Genomic DNA, 21,982 nt, shown 5'->3' with positions numbered 1-21,982 from the left:
CTTGCCTTGGTCTCAGAAAAACTCCAATCCTGGGCTTCCCTCTCCCTTGGACACTTTAGGGTCCTTGTGGGGGATGGGATCACTCCCCTCACCAAGTCTGGGGGTTCCATGGGAGTTGGCAGGGCAAGGGAAGGAGGGAAGGTTGGGTTGGACTTTGAAAGCCAAGTTGTCTGGCAGAAGTCGTCGGGGTGTTGGTTTAAACCTTGGAATATCACTTGGCTGGGGTGTTGGAAATCCAAGGAGCTCTTCTTCTCTGGTGTTCCAGTATCTCTTTCAGAATCCTCTATGACCAATGATGCTGATTGGTTACAGAAAAGGAAAAAAATTCAAGGAGTGGGCTAGAACAATGAGAAGAAATTTCTTCTATGAGAAGAAATTTGCATCATAGTGTTTGGTTTGTGTTTACTTCCTATGGAAGCTTCTATTGAGGTTATCAACAATTCTGGGGGAAATGATTATGGACAGAATGATCATTACAATGATCACTACACTTCTTTTTTTTTTAAGTAACAAATTGCTTCTATTGCTGAGAAAATCTCAAACATTCTGAATTGAATTCTTAAAATGTATGCCAGTGTGCTCTCAGAGAAATATAGTGTGAGCCACTTATGTAATTAAAAAAAAAAATTTAGTAGTCACATTGAAAAATATATAAAGGCACAGTTGAAGTTCATTTTAATAATATGTTTTACATAACTCAATATACCCAAAATACAGCATTTCAATATACAATCAATATATACATTTCATTAATGCAGTATTGGAAATAACACACGTGCCCAGCACATGCACCACAATACAACAGTACCTAACAGAATGTAATGTTAAGGTGAAATGTAGTCCGACCAAAACTGTACATTCCTTCAGTTTTTATATTAAAATTAAAAATTCACTGCAGTGATGCGTTTCTTAGGACACCTTTGGATCTTCTGTGAAAATAAATCGATTCTGAGCAGCCACATTTTGGTCAGTGATCAACAGTATACAATGAACACTCTGTATTAGGATTTGTGGAATTGGGTAAAACTACCAGAGAACTGCTTGAGAACCTAGCATACAAATCAAGAACACTCATGAAACTGCCCAGGCCATTAAGGATATGCATCTCCAAAAAGCCACCAAGTATCTGAAGGATGTCACTTTACAGAAGCAATGTGTGCCATTCCGCTGTTACAATGGTAGAGTTGGTAAGTGGTCCCAGGCCAAACAGTGGTGCTGGACACAGGGTTGGTGGCACAAAAAAAGTGCTGAATTTTTACTGGACAATGCTCAAAAATGCAGAGAGTAATGCTGAACTTAAGGGCTTAGATGAAGATCCTCTGGTCACTGAGCACATCCAGGTGAACAAAGCCCCCAGGATGTGCCACAGGACTTAGAGAGCTCACAGTCAGATCAACCCATACATGAGCTCTCCCTGCCACGTTGAGATGATCCTCACTGAAAAAGAACAGATTGTTCCTAAAGCAGAGAGGAGGTTGCACAGAAGAAAAAGATATCCCAGAAGAAACTGCAGAAACAAAAACTTACAGCACAGGAATAAATTCCACAAAAACTAAATGCAAATAAAAATTAAAAAAAAAATTCGGTCCTTCAGTCATACTAGCCACATTTCAAGTACTCAATAGCCACCTGCAGCTAGTGGCTACCATATTAGATAGTACAGGTCTACACTAAGACCCATAATCCATTTTCTTGTTCGCAAGTTTAATGCTGTCGTCATCACTGTCATCATCACCACCACCACAAGGGCTTACTGAGCATGTAAGTGCCAGGCATTGTGCCAGGTTCCTTTGTGAGGGATGACATTCTCTGGGATTAGACTCACTGGATTTGCACACTGGCTCTTCCATGTACTGTCTGTGTTACCTGGAACAAGCAACCTCAACTTCTTCGCCTGTAAGATGGGGACAGTAATGGCAGCGCCTTCTGAGGGCTGTTGTGAGGAAGACAAGGCCATGCTGGGCCGGGAGTCAGCTCCTGATAAATGATAAGGAGGTCTGACTCATTTTCTTGCTTGAGGGGACCTACCACGGCTGAGATAATGTTTAGGCCCTATCTCAATGCAGGGACACATCTCTTCCTCATGAGGGTCTTACCTCTCCCTGGAAGCGTATGTCCCGAAGCACCAGAAGCAGCCACCACAACTGACTTCTCAAAGTCAGTGGCCTGAGCGTAGGTGGACAAAGGACACAAACCACAATTTGACAGGTGGTTGTCTGTGTCCTTCCCAGCTCTTATTTGATCTCAACTTTTCTGTCCTAAATTCATTAGTCTGGGGCTGAAATCTAAAAGTGCCTAGTGTGGGAAAGTGGCTTTCATTCAGATTTTAGTCCTCTGAGATGTTTTTTTGAAAGGTGACACTGTGGTACAGCAGAAAGGAAGTGAGGAGGCCTGGATAGGCAGGTTACTTTGGCCCTCTGAGCCTCAGTTTCCTCATTTGTGAATTGAGGTTAATGACATGTACCTGGCAGTGTTGCTTTGAGGTTAAATGTGAAAGTGTATTTGAGAAAGCCTCTAACACACTCTGTCGTCCATGTTCAATAATCAATAACTGATGATGAATCTATGTATTAGATAATTTATGTTGGGATGCTTTTATTTTTAAATATATATTTGTTTATTTATTTATTTAGCTGCATCAGGTCTTAGTTGTGGCACGTGGGATCTTCGTTGCAGCATGGGGGATCTTTCATTGTGGCACGTGGGCTCCAGAACGCAAGGGCTCATAGTTGCAGCACGCAGGCTCTCTAGTTGTGGCGCACGGGTTCTAGAGTGCGAGGGTTTAGTTGTCCTGCGGCATGTGGGATCTTAGTTCCCTGCCCAGGGATCGAACCCATGTCCCCTGCATTGGAAGGTGGATTCTTAACCACTGGACCACCAGGGAAGTCCCGGGATGCTTTCTTTTAAAATTGAACTATAGTTGACTTACAATATTATATTAATTTCAGGTGTACAACATAGTAATTTGATATTTTTGTAGATTATACACCATACAATGTTATTATAAAATATTGACTATATTCCTTGTGCTGTACAACACAGCCCTGTAACTTACTTTAAATTATTTTATAATTGGCAGTTTGTACCTCTTAATCCTCTTCACTTATTTTGCCCCTCCCCCCTTCCCCTCTGGTAACCACTAGTTTGTTCTCTGTATCTGTGAGACTGTTTCTATTTTGTTGTATTTGTTTGTTTTGTTTTTTAGATTCCACAAATAAGCAAAAACATACAGTATTTGTCTTTCTCTGTCTGACTTATTTCACTTAGTATAATACACTCCAGGCCCATCCATGTTGCTGCGAATGGCAAGATTTTACTCTTTTATATGGCTGAGTAATATTCCATTGTGTATATATCCTACCATATCTTCTTTATCCATTCACCAGCTGTCGATGAGCATGTAGGTTGCTATGTGGGATGCTTTTGAAATCTCTGCTGTGGTGACCTCAAATCCCTTGTGCATAAAGCCCAGACCCGACCCTCGCATAACTGATAACCTGCTCACTTTGACCTTGACTTGGGTAAAATTTTTCATAAACTTTATGATTATCACAAGATGTATATTAGCTTAAGCATGGTAAAAAACAATGAGGAAGATGAAATCCTCCCTTAGTGTTTTCTAATAGGATTATTAGCTACTCCTTAAGTAAAATGATTATTTACCTGTGGTACAGCAGAAAGAAAATAGGGTTTGGAAGTCAGAAAGACCTGGGTTTGAATCTGGCTCCACCCCCTGACTAGAGCACAACCTTGGGCAAGTTACTTAACCCCTCTGAGCCTGAGTTTCTCATATCTAAAACTGGGATGATAACCATCTCAGTGTTGTTATGAGGCTCTCAGGACATTTTAATAGTTTTTTGTCCCCTACAGATATTCTCAAGCTTGTCTTTTATTCTTTTAAACATATTTGTGTTGGGACTTCCCTGGTGGCGCAGTGGTTAAGAATCCACCTACCAATGCAGGGGACACGGGTCCGATCCCTGGTCCGGGAAGATCCCACATGCCGCGGAACAACTAAGCCCATGCACCGCAACTACTGAGCACATGAGCCACAACTAGACAGCCCACGTGCTGCAGCTACAAAGCCCACATGCTCTGGAGCCCGCACACCACAATGAAAGATCCCGCATGCTGCTACAAAGATCCCGTGTGCCGCAGCTAAGACCCAATGCAGCCAAAAAAAAAAAAAAAAACCACACAAAAACAAACAACAAAAACCCCAAAAGACACAGGAAATCCCACTAGAAAACAAAGCACAATTTAAGCATCCAAAAAAAAAATGCACAGCATAAAACATATCAAGTAGATAATCCCTGACACTTAGGATGGTTCAACTTAGGATTTTTCAACTTTATGATGGTGTGAAAGTGATACACATTCAGTAGAAACTGTACTTCAGGTTTTGAATTTTGATCTTCTGGTTTTCACATTCAGTACAGTGTTCAATAAGTTACATGAGCTATTCAACACTTCATTATAAGACAGGCCTTGTGTTAGCTGATTGTAGACTAATGTACGTGTTCTGAGCACATTTAAGGTAGGCTAGGCTAAGCTATTATGTTCAGTAGGTTAGGTGTTTTAAATGCATTTTCAACTTAAGATATTTTCAATTTGTGATGGGTTTATCAGAACATAACTCCATTGTAAGTCAAAGATCTGTATACATAACATGTGAACTCATACTCCAATGCAGGGGGTGGGGAGGAGTGGGGAGGAGAGAGAGAAGGAGAAGTTGATCATTGGTTACCATTGGAGATAACCAGAGAAGGCACTGAATCTTTAAAAAATTGGCAAGTAAAGGAAAATATTTAAGCATTTATTCTGTGTGTCTTGTATGATCAGTCTTACGTAGTAATCAAATAATGCTAATTGATGAGGGAGAGGTGATCTTTACAAAGAATGACAGAAAATCATTTTGCAACTCTTCATGAAGTAGTTCATTAAGGTAAATCCATCAGTGGATGAAACCGTTGGACAAAAGTTTGTTATGGAACTTTTCTTTTTTTAAAAAAAACTGGGCTTCCCTGGTGGCGCAGTGGTTGAGAATCTGCCTGCCAATGCAGGGGACACGGGTTCGATCCCTGGTCCGGGTAGATCCCACATGCCGCAGAGCAACTAAGCCCGTTCGCCACAACTACGGAGCCTGCGCTCTAGAGCCCGTGAGCCACAACTACTGAAGCCCACGTGCCTAGAGCCCGTGCTCCGCAACAAGAGAAGCCACAGCAATGAGAAGACTGCGCACCGCAACAGAGAGTAGCCCCCACTCACCGCAACTTAGAGAAAGCCCGTACGCAGCAGTGAAGACCCAACTCAGCCAAAAATAAATAAATATTTTTTTAAAAAAAGAAATAAATCTAACAAGCAAAAATTACATAACTTCATTGTAAATATTAAGAAAACCTAAATCAATGGAGAGATAAACTATGTTAATGACTCAAATAATACCATGTTAACAACTCAGCAGGATAATGAATTAGGTTCTCCCCAAACTCATCTATAAATTCAGTGCAATTCCAGGCAAATTTCCAAAAGGGCTTTTCACAGAACTTGATAAGCTAATTCTAAAATTTACATGGTAAAAACAAGGCAAAGAATATTCAAGGCACTCCTGAGAAAGTACAGAGTGGGGAGTTTGCTTACCAGATATCAAGATTTATTATAAGCCATGGTATTACAGTGTAGTATTGGCACAGGGATAGACAAACAGACTGATGGAACCAAAGAGAAAACCCAGAAACAGACTCATAAATGGAAATATGATATATGACAGAAAGGGCACTGCAGTTCAATGAAGAAAGAAAATTCAATAAAAAGTCTTGGAACAACTGGTTTTCATATGGAATAAATGAAAGTGGATCTGTATCTCACATACTATATAAAAAATAAATGACAGATAGCTTAAAGATTTAAAGTGAAAGGCAAAACTTTAAAAGCCAATATGGAGAAGTATCTTTAAGATCTTAGGGTAGGAAATAATTCACTAAACAAGATACAAAATGTAAAAACTGCAAATGAAAAGTTTGATAACTTTGGCTATATTAAAATTAGAAATATCTAATTCATCAAAGATTCCATATGTGTTCTTCTTCGTTTTATTCCTTTTCTCCTTCTTACCACTTCCTTTCCCTCTTCTTCCCTTCGTAAAACATTCAGTACTAAAAAGTTAGGTGAGGACAAGTCAGATAGTTTATCCCATTGGAGGGTGAAGGGAGAACAATCGTGGCACAGAGGGGACATCAGAGTCCAAGCAGCATGGAGGCATCTGCACAGGAGATGTATCAGAGCCTGAACAGCGTAAGCAGGGGAACTGTACAGGGGCAGAAGCCTGGAATGGGCAAGCACAAGGCAAGTTAGAGTACAAGGCAAGTGGGGAAGGCATCCAGACAGGGGGTGCATCCTTTCAAATATACATATGAAAACATATGATGTCTGTGATTTGTTTCAAAATAATACAGGAAGTGAAGGATGTGTGTGGAAGAGGCAGGATCAGCCAAGGGTTACAGTTTGGTAAGTCTGGATGATGGGTACATGGGCTGTATTAGTCTATGTTTTCCTATGTCCAAAATTCTCCATAATAAGCATTTTTTCAGTGTAAACACACACACACCATAATGAAAATGAAAACATAAGCTACAAACCAGTATAAGAATTGTGCTACGCGTATAACTGATGTAGGATTAGAATCCATAATATATAAAGAAAAAAAATCCCTCTATGTCAACAACAGACAAATAATCTGCTTCTCGGAAAAGGAAATATAAAGGCCAAAAAACCTGAAAAAATTCCTAACTTCATAGTAATCAGAAAAATGCAAATCAAAAGCACAATTAGATACTAGTTTATCTTCATCAGATTGACACAAATTAAAAGCCAATGATACGCTGTGTTGTTAAGTCTCATGCACTGCTTGTAGGAGTGTAAATTCATCAACTGTGTTTTGGCATCATTTAGCCAAGTATAAACTCTTACACGTGTGCACCAGGTCATGGGAGTAAGAAGACTTAAGGTAAACTTGTTTGTAATTTAGAAAACAAAAGCAAAAACTGGAAACAAGCCAAATGTCCAATGGAGCAATGGATTAGTAAACTGTGATACACAATGAAATGCCATAAGCAGTGCAAACGTACTGCATACATCAACATGAATGAATCCTGCAAACATAAGGTTGAGTGAAAAAGGCAAATCACAGAAGAATACAAAAAATATAACACCTTTTTATAAAGTTCAAAAACAAGCAAAACTAAACAATGTATTCTTCAACAACACACATACATACATATGTGGTAAAATATAAAGGAAAGCAAGGAATGATAAAAATTCAGGGCAGGTTTGTCGTGGAGGGTGAGGACGGAGAGGAGGGAGAGGCTTCAAAGATATTCTTAGAGTTCCATTTCTTAAGACTGGATGTTGGGCACATAAGGGCTCATTTTATTATTTTTATATACATATAACAATACACACTTATACATATATACACATTTATACATATATAAATGTGTATATATACATTTATACACACTTATACATACATATGATTTGTATTGACAAAATATAAAATCTCCTAATAAAAATTTTTAATCGAAACAGAAAGAAGACTATTGATATCTGTAGTAGTTATGAGCAATGAAGATGTTTTTGTCAGTGCTCCATGACAGCCAGGGCAAACACACATGCAGTTTATGCCTGTGGTCTCAGCATCCTCACATGCACCCGCTTTTCACTCAGAAGTTCTGCAGATGGGATATACTAGCAAGAGGACCCTGTGCTCTTGGTGATGGCTGCTGTCACCATTGCTTATCCCAAGATAAACAGAAATGCTAAGGAGAAACAAACGTGGTCTGTGGAATCAGGTAGGTAAAACCTTCCGATTAAATAGTCACTTCTACTTATTTGGAAAGCCTCCCTCAAACTTATTTTCATCATCTGTAAAATGGGCATAAATGTTACCTTGTTAGGTTGACATGAGAATTAAATGAGATTATCTATGCTCAGGATGCAAGGAATGGAAATCTCCTTTTTCAAATTACATTAGAAGAGCTCCAGCATTTGGTGGGAATCTGCTATTACCCTGGGAGGAGGGGAGCCCCACCCTGTTTCTACATCATCCTAAGACTGTCCCAGGCTTACACAGTTATGAGCAATGAGATTTAAACAGACCTAAGAGAAAAATAAATACGATACTATAGTATGTCAGATAGTGAAAATGATAAGAAAAAGCAGGAAAGATGGATAGGAAGTTGGGAGGATTATGGGAGAAGTGGTGGTAAACTGTATCTTCAAATTATGATGTGTTCTATGTAAGATAAGCTTAGATAGGTCACTATCAGTCAATTTTTTTATTCCTTAAAGGGAATAAAGATATTTGAACTATTTGAATTCAAAATCAATTGAATTCAAATATTTGAAGAGTGAATATTAAAACACAGATTAATTGTAAACAAAATAAATCTTTATTCACCTTCTCTCCAGATGGACAGGCAATACTTACATAAAGATGATCAAGAAAATCTGCACTTTGACCTGAACCAAGTATCTTGCATGGTAGTTGGAGTGCTAAATGTGCCAGTTGGCTGAATTGTCCAGCTAAATTTATTTTTTAAAAAAGAAGAACACATCTTTGGAAACATTGTTCTCATCAAACATTAAAATACTAAAATGTTTTTTAAAAAAGAGAGAGCGAGACCTAAGAGACATATCCACCAAATGTAAAGTGTGGATTTTAGGTGGATCCTGATTTGAACCAATCAACTATAAAAATATACTCTTGAGAAAATGAGGAAAACATGAATAAGGACTGGGTATTAAAAGATGCCAAAGTGTGATAATGGTATTGTGACTGGATTAAAAAAATTCTTATCCTTTAGACATGAAGCCTAAAATGTATGGATAAATGTTATAACAGCTACAAGTTGCTTTAAAATAACCCAGTGGTGGGAGAGGAGGGGAGGGATAAAGATGGAACAAGAGCAGTCCTGAGATGCTCACTGTAGCTGACTCGTAGGTACAAGGGTGCATTGTTCTCTTTGCGCTACTCTTATTCTGTGTGAAATTTTCCATGGGAGAAGGGAAAGATGGGAGAGGAGGATGGAGGGAGGGAAGCAGGAAGGAAGGAAGATCCTTGGAACAAGGCCTCGTATCTCTCAGAGCAAGGGTCCAGCTCTGAGAGTGGTTTCTGCTGCCCTCCTGCAGGAGATAACATCACTGGCCAACGAGAACTTCAGAGGAGGGTGGTTTCACACACTATGCCAATTTCACCATTCTGTTGGGGCCAAAACCTACCCAAAGGGCTGCTGTATCAGAATGCAGGGTCTGAGCAGGCCCAGGCATCCATCCCTCGTGGGTTTCACAACCCTGGCCTTTCTCAGTCCCAGGAAACCATGTGCCAGAAGTGGGGCCACTTTCCTTTTTAAACCTCCTGAAAGATCAAACCAGTTCTGATCTTGGGTAGCCTCGACCTGCAGCGGCTTGAAGCAGGATTTTGGTTCCCTGGACAGACCACCAGGGCCAGTGGCCAGAGACAAGGCCCTGGTCCGTCAGCTTTGTAGAAATGAATTCCCACAAAGAGGTGGAAAGTAGTGAAACAAGTAAAGTGTTTATTAGGAGGAAAAATGGTACGTGTGGATAGACACACATGCAGGCTCAGAGAAACAGTCGCACCCTCGTGGTAGTTTGAATCACTATTTATATGGGGGCATTTCTTCTGGGTTTCCTCTGGCCAATCACCTTGCTTTGCCTGGCTCTGAGTCCACATTTGGTTTATCTCAGGGTCCTCCCCTGTGTGCGTGCGCATCCCTTAGCCAAGATGGATTCTAGCGAAGAGGGCTATGGGTAGGTTGACATCACCTACTATGGGGTGGCGCCCCCTCCCTTTTGGCCACCTGAGGAGCCTTTCTGTACGTGTGTAGTCAGGAAGGTCTCCTTAACCTCGAGAATGAGAAATATGTGGTCTCTCTATCTTTTTTCTGGGCAGGGCTCAGCTCCTCTTTCACTCCTGCTATTATCTTCATCTTGGAGTATCTGTCCACAGGGGACAAACTCCAGCTGCTCAGCTTGGGGCCCATCTATCTCCTCTTGAAAAACACCAAACATTTTCATTCCACTCCTTCTGGCACAGCCTGACATCCCTTGAGAAGGAGTTTGGAGCTAAGAACAAGAGCCTGGCCGCCCCACACCCAACCCCAGGCCTCTGCCTCCTCCTGGGAAGGGGAAAGACATGGTGTGGACTCTGGGTGGGGATAATTTTTCCTGATAATTCCTGTTCCTCCCCTATTCTACTTCCCCCAACCAATACAGACAAGGAGACATCTCACTATAGACGTGCCAGGATAAAAGTTAAGTGCCCTTGGGTCCCTGTGTTATAAGTAAAGGGAAACTTTCAGGGAGACTCCAGGTGCTGAATGGGGGCTGTTAATTCCCCCTCCCAACAAGAGCTCCTCACTCAGCCACTGGCTTTTACTGCCCCCTTGTGGTGATTTGCTTCTTATAGACAATCCTGCATTACAGATTTCCCACCCACAAAGCCAAGTCGGTTGGTCCCCTGCAAACCTTGCACTGGGGCAGTCTTCATTAAAGATCAGACATTTTGCTCAGTAGTGAGAAAACTTTCTTCCAAAGAAAGTAAGTACATGAGTATCTTGCAGACAATTTCTTTGCTTCTTTTTTGGGGGGGACCATGCCCTGCAGCTTCTGGGATCTTTGTTACCTGACCAGGGATCGAACGTGGGCCCACGGCAATGAAGGCGCCGAGTCTTAACCACTGGACCGCCAGGGAATTCCCTCTTTGCTTTTTAAAAACGTTAACGGTTGAAATTTTTTTTTTTTTTTTTTTTTGGTGGTACGCGGGCCTCTCACTGCTGTGGCCTGTCCCGCTGCGGAGCACAGGCTCCGGACACGCAGGCTCAGCGGCCATGGCTCAAGGGCCCAGCCGCTCCGCGGCATGTGGGATCCTCCCGGACCGGGGCACGAACCCGCGTCCCCTGCACCGGCAGGCGGACTCTCAATCACTGCGCCACCAGAGAAGCCCAACAGTTGAAATTTTTTAAAACAAAAATTTGGGGAGAAAGAAACCTCATGAGGTGGCTATAGGGAAAGGGGATCAGGAAAATGTTCCCTGCCTCCATATGGGTGAAGGAAGCTCTGTAATTCCTGTAAAAAAATGATGCCCCTCTGGACAATGTGCTTGTTCCTGGCAGGGTCGTGGCTGGATCTAACTTAAACTGAGTCCCCCTAAAACCAAGTTTCCCTGTCAAGTTTATGATTAACCTCTCTATCCAAAACAGTATTCCCTTTCTTGTCCTGCCCCTGTTCCTCTCAGGACTGAAGAGTATCAAAGAAAAGGGGAGACTGAAACTGAGCAGGACCCAGCAGGACCCTCCCAGGTACAAAAGGCCCTCTGTGTCCCCCGTTTCTTGTTTGTAGAAAAAGGCTTTAGTCCCCTACGCCTTCCCTGAGTTCCAAAGAGCAGACTCAAACAGTTACTAATTAGGGAAGTGAGGGAATGCAGAAACAAAGGAAAAGCAGTAAAGAAACAATAGTTCAGTGATAAAGCAGAGTCCTAGCTTCTTCTCAAGGGATATACATAACAATCTGACACACACCTTTGAGCTGTTCTGTAGAAACTAAGACCCCTCCCCCAGGTGGAGGATAGTGACTACTTGCTGACCACCAGCACTAGACTCCAGACTGGTTGGAACCAGAAGGTTGATGATTAACATTCCAGAAACATCACCCTATTACCTCATCACCAACCAATCAGAAGAAAGTCATACACCCTAGAGCCCTCACCCCAAATGTTGCCTTTAAAAATCCTTCCCTGAAAGCCATTGGGGAGTTTGGGTCTTTTCAGCACAAGCTGCCCCTTCTCCCTGCTTGGTGTCCTACAAATAAATGCTGAACTTTCCTTCACTACAAGCGGGTGTTGGTGATTGTCTTTGGTGAATGTCAGGTTAAAACAGGAGGGAAGGAGGCAGGACACAACCTTTAAAAGAATGACATTACCAGAGGGCATGACATAAACTGATTAGAACCAAATAGGTCCAAGATGGCGGACAAGTCAACTTCCACTAGACTTTAAGCCTCAGGATATGCTCATTGTAACACATCAGCAAGCTAAATGACACACACACAGGCAACATGACAGTTCCAAGGCCAACCATAAAGGTCAAAAAGTAGGCAGTGGGGACATCCCTGGTGGCACAGTGATTAAGAATTCGCCTGCCAATGCAGGGGACACGGGTTTGAGCCCTGGTCCGGGAAGATCCCACATGCCGTCCGTGCACCACAACTACTGAGCCTACGCTCTAGAGCCTGCGAATCACAACTACTGAAGCCCGCGTGCCTAGAGCCCGTGCTCTGCAAAGAGAGAAGCCACCGCAATGAGAAGCCCATGCACTGCAACGAAGACCCAATGCAGCCAAAAATAAATTAATTAAAAAAAAAAAAGTAGGCAATGGCCTAATTTCTGGAAATCCCCACCTCTTCCCCAAAATAACTGGAATACTCCTCCCACTCATTAGCATATGAAATTACCCACCCTTATAAAAACTGACAACCCCATACCCTGGGGCCACTCTCACCTTCTGAGACGGCCCACACTCTGTCTGTGGAGTGTGTTTCTCTCTAAATAAATTCACTTCTTACCCATCACTTTGTCTCTCACTGAATTCTTTCTGACAAGACATCGAGAACCTGAGCTTCATTAAGTCCTGAGACCAGGCGTGTGATCTCAGTTAAAAGACCGTGGGTTCAAGTCCCAAAGTGAGTTACATGGTTTCAGTTTTAGACCCCAGGGTGAGGACACAGACAAATGATTTGATGAAACCTGTTTATGGTTTGCTGCTTTCTGTCCTGTGTGGTCTGGTTCTCAGAACACCAAAGAGCAGGACTATCCCCAACCATTCCATACGTCTTACGCCTGAGCAGATAGTGCCAGAACATTGTAAAGTATTCCAATTTACACCCAGAGGCCCTCAACTAGAAACACATCCATCTTCTTCATAACCGTAAGTTTAAGTGTCTGATAGTTGGGTTCTTTTTATTTTTATTTTATTTTATTTTTTTGTTTCAAACTAGTTTATTTAGGGGTTCCATTTTCACTCCTCAATAGACTTTATGTATTTCTCACATGCTTTTTCACTCATTAGTTCATCTAGTTCTGAAGGGTTACTGAGTGTCATCTTCATCAGCCAACCATCTTCATAACAAGATTTGTTGACAAGTCCTGGATTTTCTGCTAGAGCTTCATTAATTTCAGTTACTTCTCCTGATAGAGGAAACTAGAGTTCACTAGCAGCTTTCACACTTTCCAAAGCACCAAATTCCTCGTTTGTTCAATTTTGTCCCAACTTCAGGCAGACTACAGTAAACAACATCTCCCAAAGCTTCCTGTGCAAAACTGCTGATTCCCACTGTTCCAACACCGTTTTCTGTTGTTACCCATTCATGTTTGTCTGTGAATTTACGACCCGACAGCAGAACGGGACCGGTGCGCAGCGCCCGGACGGCGCCCGCCCGCAGTCCCCAGGGCCGCGGCGGGCAGGGCGCGTTGGGCACAGAGATGGCGCGCGGGCTGCACACCGCAGACCGCGGCCCACACGCTCCGCGCCCCTCGCAGCGCCATGTTCGCAGGGGTGCAGAAGGTCTCCGCACAGCATCTAGAGCACCCCCGGCTGGAGGGGGCGGGGCCCCCAGCTGGGTTCTTTTTAAGTTGTAATGCAAGTGCCTGACTTAAGCTCTTGATTGCATCCACTCCAAAGACTGCCATGTGAACAAACATATTGCCAGCCACACAATTAGATAAAGATCTAGGCTGACCCCATTAAGTTCCTCTGTTTTAAAGATCTTTGGTTTGGCCACTTGCTTTTCTCTCCCTGAGTTTTAATTCCTGCTCTTACGTTTTACAGTCACTACTAGGCCCCCACCTTCAACCCCAATAAAAGCAGAACAAGCCCATTCTCTCTCTCTTTCTCTCTCTCTCCCCCAACGACCTTCTGTGGCCTCAGGCATGCTGTGTACCCTCCAGAACTTGTAAGTAATAAACTTGGTTTACTTGTTTCATAGTTTCTTGATGGTTATGGCTGAGGGCGTCTTGCACTCATAATAAGAACCACAAGGGCTGGTCCAGCCACATTAAGGATAGAAAGCAGAGACCTGCACAAAACAATAGCTTTGCCCAAAGGTGACTTCTCTCTAAGCTTCTGATATTCACTATGAACACTGTGTGCGTGTAAGCAGTGCTTATCCATGACTTGGAGGAAAGCTTGCCTTTCTGACTCTTGCTGCCACAGCAATCTTGGAGAGACCAAGCTAGAGAGACTGGAGTCTCAGGAGGGAGCCCAGTAAAGTGGAAACACTCAGGCTGGGCAGCTGGAGAGTCCCATATCATAACTCCATGTCCTTGGGAAACCAATTTAACCTCAGAAGGCTCTTTCATCATCTCTAAACGAGACAGGACACCAGCACCCACCTCAAGGAGTGCTGGGGTGATACACGTGAGGATGGCTGAGATCTGCTCACACCACTGCTTAGACATGCAGAGAAAATGTGGTCAAGTACATCTTCTACACAAGTCATTGGGGTTGGGGTGCCAAGACTATAGTTTGGCATCTCAATCTCCTCTGGTCCAAACCTTCTCTTCCAAGTTCCTTTCCAAGTACAACTTTGGGTTTTTTTGTTTGTTCGTTTGTTTGTTTTCCAAGTGCAACTTTGAATCAGGAATTGTTTAACAGTCTCTTTTGAACAACAGTCTGTTTCAAATGAATTTTCTGTCACTTGGATGGAAACGATACTGTATCCCATCCTTGTGCACCTCTCCAAAATGGTACCTGGGTACACATGAATGTGGGAGAAGGGCCAGGGATCCACTGGAGGTCCCCGGGTCCATGCTGACTCCTGCAGTAAAGAGTCAATCTGGTTTGGTCTGGCCGTGAACAAGTGACCACTATAGGGTGACTGGTCCCATCTGATCTTTGGGCCACTACTGAAGTCTCTGTGTCCAGTCATTTGCCTGTGACAATGAAGGCCATACGCCTTGCAGCCCTTCTGTCCTCACCCCAGACCTTTGCTGACCCACTTTGCTGACTATCAGGCTCCCCTATTGTGGTTTCACCCTGAAAATGAATTAAACAAAACATATGCCTCTTAAGTCCCTTGCCTCTCTCTGCCCCTCTTCGTCCCTCATTCTGTGGGGGCGGGAGGAAAGGACATCCTGGACCTCCCTGGTTATAGGCCCTTCTGCCCAGAAGTCTTAGTGGAATCTCTGTGCACCATGGAAGAACCTCTATGATCTGGCCCACCGTTTTCTAAACTGAGACTGTTCACTAAGTATTCCCAGCCCTCTGCCTTCCAGGAGCACACTTCCTGCCCTCTGGGCCATGTGACTATTCTGGCAGCAGCAAGACCAAACATGTGTCACTTCCCCTCACAACTCAGAACCACCCACCAACCCATAATGGATGTCAAGTGTGAGTGAGAAACCTTTGTTACAAGCCACTAAGTCATTGGGATTGTTATTATAGCATAGCCTAGATGATCCTGACTGATACACTTATATAGCTCCTAAAAGAAGCTTTTAAAAACAGTGTGTACCCTCTTGCACACTTTTAAGATGACATCTAAAAATTTCACTAAACATTTAAATGGTTGCAAGGGATATAATTTCCATCTATTGTAAATACTAATATTTTAAATAAAAACTGTTACATCAGCCTTCTAAAATATCCAATGGAATCTAAATATTGAAACACTTTCTTACCCACTATCATCAGTTGTTTAAATCCATGAACAAGCTCTTCTTCAACATTTGGAAATTTTACATTTTTTCCTTCTTCTCCTTGAATTCATGTTTCCATTCCACATCCTCTGTATATCTTCACCATAAGGCAATATATTTTTAGGCTTTAAAGTCTTTTATCCACCACCTTATCAAACTTAGCTATAACAAAAAAGGCATGTAAATTGAAATTTTGAAGTTTACTTTATTCCCTGTCAACCATAAATCCTAAGTGTTAAACATATCTTCTGAATTGAATTATTATTACAAATAGAATTAATAGAAAATTGACCAAAACAATATAAATATAAGTTTTGATGAATAATTCTTAAACATAGAAAGCATCTTTTAGCAGGGAGGGGCAAGATAGATGGAGGGGATTAAGAGGTACAAACTATGTGTAAAATAAATAAGCTACAAGGACATATGGTACAGCACAGGGAATATAGCCAATATTTTATAATAAATGGAATATAATCTTTTTTTTGGAGTATAATCTTTAAAATTTTTGAATCACTATGTTGTACACCTGAAACTTATATAATATTGTAAATCAACTATACCTCTATTAAAAAAAAAAGAAAGCATCTTTTGTTGATGTATATACAGTCATCCCTCAGTATCTGTGGGAAATTGGTTCTAGGATGCCCACAGATACCAAAACCTGAGAGTGCTCAAGTCCCTTATATGAAATGTATTTGCATACAACCTACGCACACCCTCTATCCTCCCTCCCATATACTTTAAATCATCTCTAGATTACTTATAATACCTAATACAATGTAAAGGCTATGTAAATAGTTGCCAATGCAGCAAATTCAAGTTTTGCTTTCTGGAACTTTCTGGAATTTTTTTTACCCTAAATATTTTTGATCAGTAGCTGGGTGAATCTACAGATGTGCAACCCTCGAATACAAAGGGCTGACTACACTGCAAAAAACTAATTGACCTAGTGCTAAAATTCTTTCTTATAATAGAAATAGAAAATACCAAACATTTTATAAGATGAAGACTGTAATAAGGCTATTCTATATGATTTGATAAAACAGGTTGACTCCATTTTTTAATAACACAAAGAATCTGAAAGAAATATCATAGAAATATCATCCATGAGTTTCAGCCAATATGTCCTGAAAATGTTGGTATTCCCGGAGAACATGAGCATGGCTCAGCATCACTGCCCCCTGCTGTGCCCGCTGTTCACAGGCTTGTCCACCAGCTGAGGACGCTTCTAAGGATGAGCACTGAGAACACAGGAGCTGCTTCCCAGGGAGGCGTAATTCCTACTGTGCTCTCTTTGCTTCGCTCCTGGGGGATTCCTTCAAGTGCAAAGCATTTTTAGGCAAAAGGAGAGGTGGATAAGAGATGGAGAGATCTTAAATGTTCTCATCACAAGAAAAAAGAAATTGTAACTATGTATGGTGACAGATGTTAACTAGACTTGTGGTGATCATTTTGTAATATATATAAATATTGAAATGTTGACACCTGAAACTAATATAATGTTATGTCAATCATATTTCAATTAAAAACAAGAGAGAGAGGGGCTTCCCTGGTGGCGCAGTGGTTAAGAATTCGCCTGCCAATGCAGGGGACACGGCTTGAAGCCCTGGTCCAGGAAGATCCCACATGCCACGGAGCAACTAAGCCTGTGCACCACAACTACTGAGCCTGCGCTCTGGAGCCCACGAGCCACAACTACTGAAGCCCGTGTGCCACAACTACTGAAGCCTGCGCACCTAGATCCTGTGTTCCGCAATGAGAAGCCACCGCAATGAGAAGCCCTCATACCGCAACGAAGAGAAGCCCCCACTCGCGGCAACTAGAGAAAGCCTGCTCACAGCAACGGAAGACCCAATGCAGCCAATAAATAAATTAATTAATTAATTAAATCTATTTAAAAAAGAGAGAGAGAGAGAGGTGGAAAAAGCAAAGAGATTAAAAATCGCCACAACTCCCTGAACCCCAAGCTCGCATACATCTTTCTCCAGAACTTCCCAATATGACCAAAATTCCTTACTTTATATTTAAGAGAGGTATGTGTAAGAGAAGAAGCCCTGCAGAACCCTTGAGTAATCATCAGAGGAGCAACCCCACAGAGGGAGATCTGGGGTGGGTGTCACATGTGAGAGGAGTAGTCACCTCAGAGGCTTTTACAGGCAGATCAACTTTAGGAAAGAAGTCATATGGAAGCTGAGATTCTGAATACTGATTCCCTTGAAACTATCTATGTACCTGGGATACAATTTAGGTACATAAAATATGATGTGATTGGAACATTTTCTGGCACTACCCAAATTTTCAAGATACAATGACTAAAAACTCATGGATATATCTTTTACAAGAGTTTTTTCAGATTCCACGTATTAGTTGAAGTAGTGAAAACTATTTTCTGGCTTCCCTGCCCACACTCCCTCCTGGAAAGACTCTGTGCACCCCAGGAGTTTTGTGCACCTTGTTTGAAGACCTCTGAACTTGTCGACCTGGCCTGGGAACTAAAGAAATTTACAAAATCCTTTCTACCTGCTGGCTCTCAGCTCCGGGCTGGACTTAAAGCTTTGCATTCCAGCAGCAGGACCAAGGCAAAAAATGTCTTTGGCAGTTCATATTCAAGGGAATGCAAGAGAAAAAAAATCACAATGATACAATTCAAAACTCTTGTCCCCATTACACCTGTAAAGTGCTTCCTGCAGTGAGTGACAAGTAGAAAGTAGTAAATAAAGGACAGCATCAAGCAGACACATCTCACATGCATGCACCTCAGTCCAAGCCTGGCTCTAGGTTCAAATGCTATTGCAGGCATTTAGGAACTTGGTGCAGAGTTGCTGCTGCTGAGCTAACAAAATAAGGCTCATAAGGAAAGCCTTTCTCCCCAGATATGAACTGTGTACCTACCACATGCCAGCCCCAATGCCTGTTCTGTCGTCTAACTGCTCAAGGACATCACTGTGGCTTCAGGCTCTATGACATAAAGGTGGAAGGTCCATGGTGGGTGGGCTGGGAGGCTGCCAGCCATCCTGGGTGGTTGCTCAAGTCTTCCTTCCCAGGTGGGAAGCTGAAATCTAAAGAAAAGGCAGAGAAAGGTTCAGAGAAGAGGAAGACCTCCCTTCTGCCCAATCCAGCTAGAAGTCCCTGGAGAGCGGGCCACCTCTTTGCTAACCCCCAGCATCCAGCAGGTGAAGGAACTCAAGATCTGGAGTCAGGCAGACCTGGGTACCCACATGGCCCTGCCTTGCCCATCATCATGACCAGGCCAGTCACTGACCGCTCTGCCGTGGAGGTCTGCACTGGCACATGGGGATTAGACACACCTTGTCTGATTATCACAGCCATTGACCCAATGATTAAGCAGGACACCCAACAAAGAGCTGCCACCTGGCTCATCCTGGCTGCTCCAGATTTGTGGCCCCCATGCCCTCTCACCTTGGTTTTATAACCCAACTCATGTTGAGACAGCCTCTTCCCATATCTGATTTCATCCTCACAACCATCTGGAGAGCTACTTTTCCATTATCTCCACAGGATGAAGGTGGGACTCTCCCAGGTTAAGACATCTGTCTGTAAACTATTAAGAGGCAACTCTACCCCTCTAACCTCATTCTGTCCCACTGTGGAAACTGTCCTTTCCATTGGCCCATAACTGAATCGTGAGAAAGACAAAGACTTTATGAGTACAGATATTTTCTCCCATAAAATCTGGGGGAAGGAGGAGGATCCGAGTTTTGGTGTTAGTAAAACTGTAACTTGTAATAAATAACACAAGAACTGTATGAGGGGGTGGGGGAGGCAGGCGCTCAGCAAACATCATCCTGCAGGAGGCGCTGTCCACTCAGGGACATGCAACCGCCTTGCGGCCGGCGGTGGGGGGCTGGCGGTGAGGGTGGGGTATGCGTTGTTTTCACAGCCTGAGGCAACCCAAGTGCTGCGTTATTTGGTGTGTATCTACCTATTAAAATGTTTGCTTTGCTATAAACAGTCCCAGAGAGCTCAAGCAAATAACACTCCTTTAAAATCACAAGATAATACATGTATCCTGCACACACACAGAACCCTTTCAGAAATACACCCCAAATCACTCCTTCAACAAGCCTCCCAAGCAAAGGTGAGAGTTTCTTGTCACTTCTTTTTAGCCTTAGAAAATGTCCTGTTATTGGCTTCAAAGTTGCTTAAGTGTGTGGTGGTTGGTTATGTTATTCATTTGATACATAATTGGGTGTAATTTTTATTCGTATTGTTTCAGGTTTGTTTTTTTTAAATCTTTTTCAGTTTAACTTTACTTTTTGAATATCTAAAACATTTTCATGATTCAGAAGTTAAAACTATATAAAAATGTTAGGGGAGCCACTGACCCAAACTACCTGCCCTGGCCAGGCCCGATGGTAACCAACTTCATGAGTTATCTTACAACAGGAGGTCCTGGTAAGGAACCCAAAACTAACAAGTTACCACCAACTGGAAGAATTCAGGAAAGGTCAAAAGGAGAGAGGAGACACCAGTCCATATGTCCTACCAAACCCCCAGAATCCTTCTCGCTGGAATCCATCTTGGCTGAGCTATGCGCACACCACCAGGAAGGACCCTGAGTCAGAATGATTGGCCAGAGAGAACCTGTAAACTAACCCCATTACCATAAAACCCAGACTGTGAGCAATGTGGCAGAGCAGTTCTCCTGGGTTCCCTTATACCCTGCTGCTCTCTACTCTGGTCCCCTTTCCAATAAAGTCTCTTGCTTTGTGAGCACGTGTGTCTCCTCAGACAATTCATTTCCAAGTGTTAGACAAGAGCCACTCTAGGCCCCTTCCTGCAACAAATGGCGATGCTGGTGGGACCTCTTCTTTGTTATGAGTCACATCCTGTCTTGTGAAATGGGAAATTCTGGTTCTGTTCCACTGTGAATCCCTCTTGGGCAAATTCTGACTAACTGGAAACATTTTAGCTATGAGCCAGCGACTAAGAAAGAGATGATATTTTATTATAACATTGTGTGGCCACCATATTGTTTAGACTCCAGAGAAAACTGGTGTAGGTAAAACTCTTCAAAATTCCAAAACTGGTTCTTCTTGCATATACAGTTACAAAAGGCAAGCTTGATAAAACGTCTTTTCAGAATTCCGACCCTGAGGGAATAAGTCCTTCTAGGAGAACTTGCTTTTCTCGCTCCCTGCCTTGAGACCAGGGCTCTCAGGATCACTTATCTTATCTAGACCATCTTTAATTTCTGAGACTGAGGAAAAAAAAAAAAATGGTAAGAAGCCTTTTTAAATATTGCCTATTTCAACTATTATTTATAAGCTAGTGAGTTTTATATTTTAATACCTGATTCATGACTAAGTTTAGAAAATGAAGCTATGAGATCTCTGGTATTTGTCTATATGTCTGTGTGCATTGTATATATGTCCTTTGGACGGTATTATCAAAATTAATTCAATGAGCTCTACTTAATTGGCTTAAAGGAAGTTAAGTGCTTATACAAATTCTCAAAAATATAGAAGTTAACTGGCCAGAATTAATTTCAGGTTCACATGAACTGGGAAATATTCTGTATTAAATTAATATCTGGTATTAAACTTATAAAGTTTGTTAATTTAATTAATATAGACACATCTTTAGGGTCATCAGCATTAAGTATAATACCTTTATTGTAACTAGGTTTAATAGAAGTCAAATAAAACCTTATTATATCTGTTACAAATCTGTCAACAAGAAAAGTTAACTCAAGAAAAAACTTTTGAGGAAAGTAAATGTAAATGAGATAAGAACTTTTAGGTAAACTCTATGGGAATAATTATGTTTTTGGAATGCCTACTTGACAATGATCTCTCCAGATATTTGGTAACATAAAATTTTAGAGTAACATTAAATTAAGTTAAATGATGAAAGTTTGTTGAATAACTGGGTCATTCCGAAGTAAAATAAGATACTGAGACATCAATTACTAAACAGAAAAACTAAAGGCATTTAGGACTACTAATTAATATGTTTGGTGCCACCCTGAAATGTTTTCTGTAAGAAAGCAAATGTTTCTAGAAATTATCACTGGTATTTATGTTCACCAATCTACGGAATGCTAATGTAAAAAACAGTACATAATTGCTTACTACTTAGTTTTCACTAGAAATGACGGTTTTTAAGAGTTGAAGACTCTAAACAGGTAATTAAAGCTAATAAAAATAATAAAGGAAACATTTCAGTATACAGTAGGGAAGTAGGACG

At 42.0% G+C, this 21,982-nt stretch overlaps 1 non-coding gene and 1 pseudogene across 1 annotated transcript; one reads left to right on the top strand and one right to left on the bottom strand.

Moving 5' to 3' along the window:
• The first annotated feature begins 892 nt into the window (after positions 1-892).
• Positions 893-957, top strand: LOC132423765 (small nucleolar RNA SNORD58). Its single transcript, XR_009519073.1, has one exon. It is a non-coding gene; the product is annotated as a small nucleolar RNA SNORD58 (small nucleolar RNA).
• Positions 958-10,937: 9,980 nt separating this feature from the next.
• Positions 10,938-21,982, bottom strand: part of LOC132423012 (glycine cleavage system H protein, mitochondrial-like) — a 32,208-nt pseudogene continuing 21,163 nt past the window's right edge.

The sequence above is a fragment of the Delphinus delphis genome, chromosome 3 (assembly GCF_949987515.2).
Source record: "Delphinus delphis chromosome 3, mDelDel1.2, whole genome shotgun sequence".
In the NCBI taxonomy this organism is placed as follows: Eukaryota; Metazoa; Chordata; class Mammalia; order Artiodactyla; family Delphinidae; genus Delphinus; species Delphinus delphis.
The sequence above is the reverse complement of the archived record's forward strand: the minus strand, read 5'-3'. Positions and strand labels throughout refer to the sequence as shown.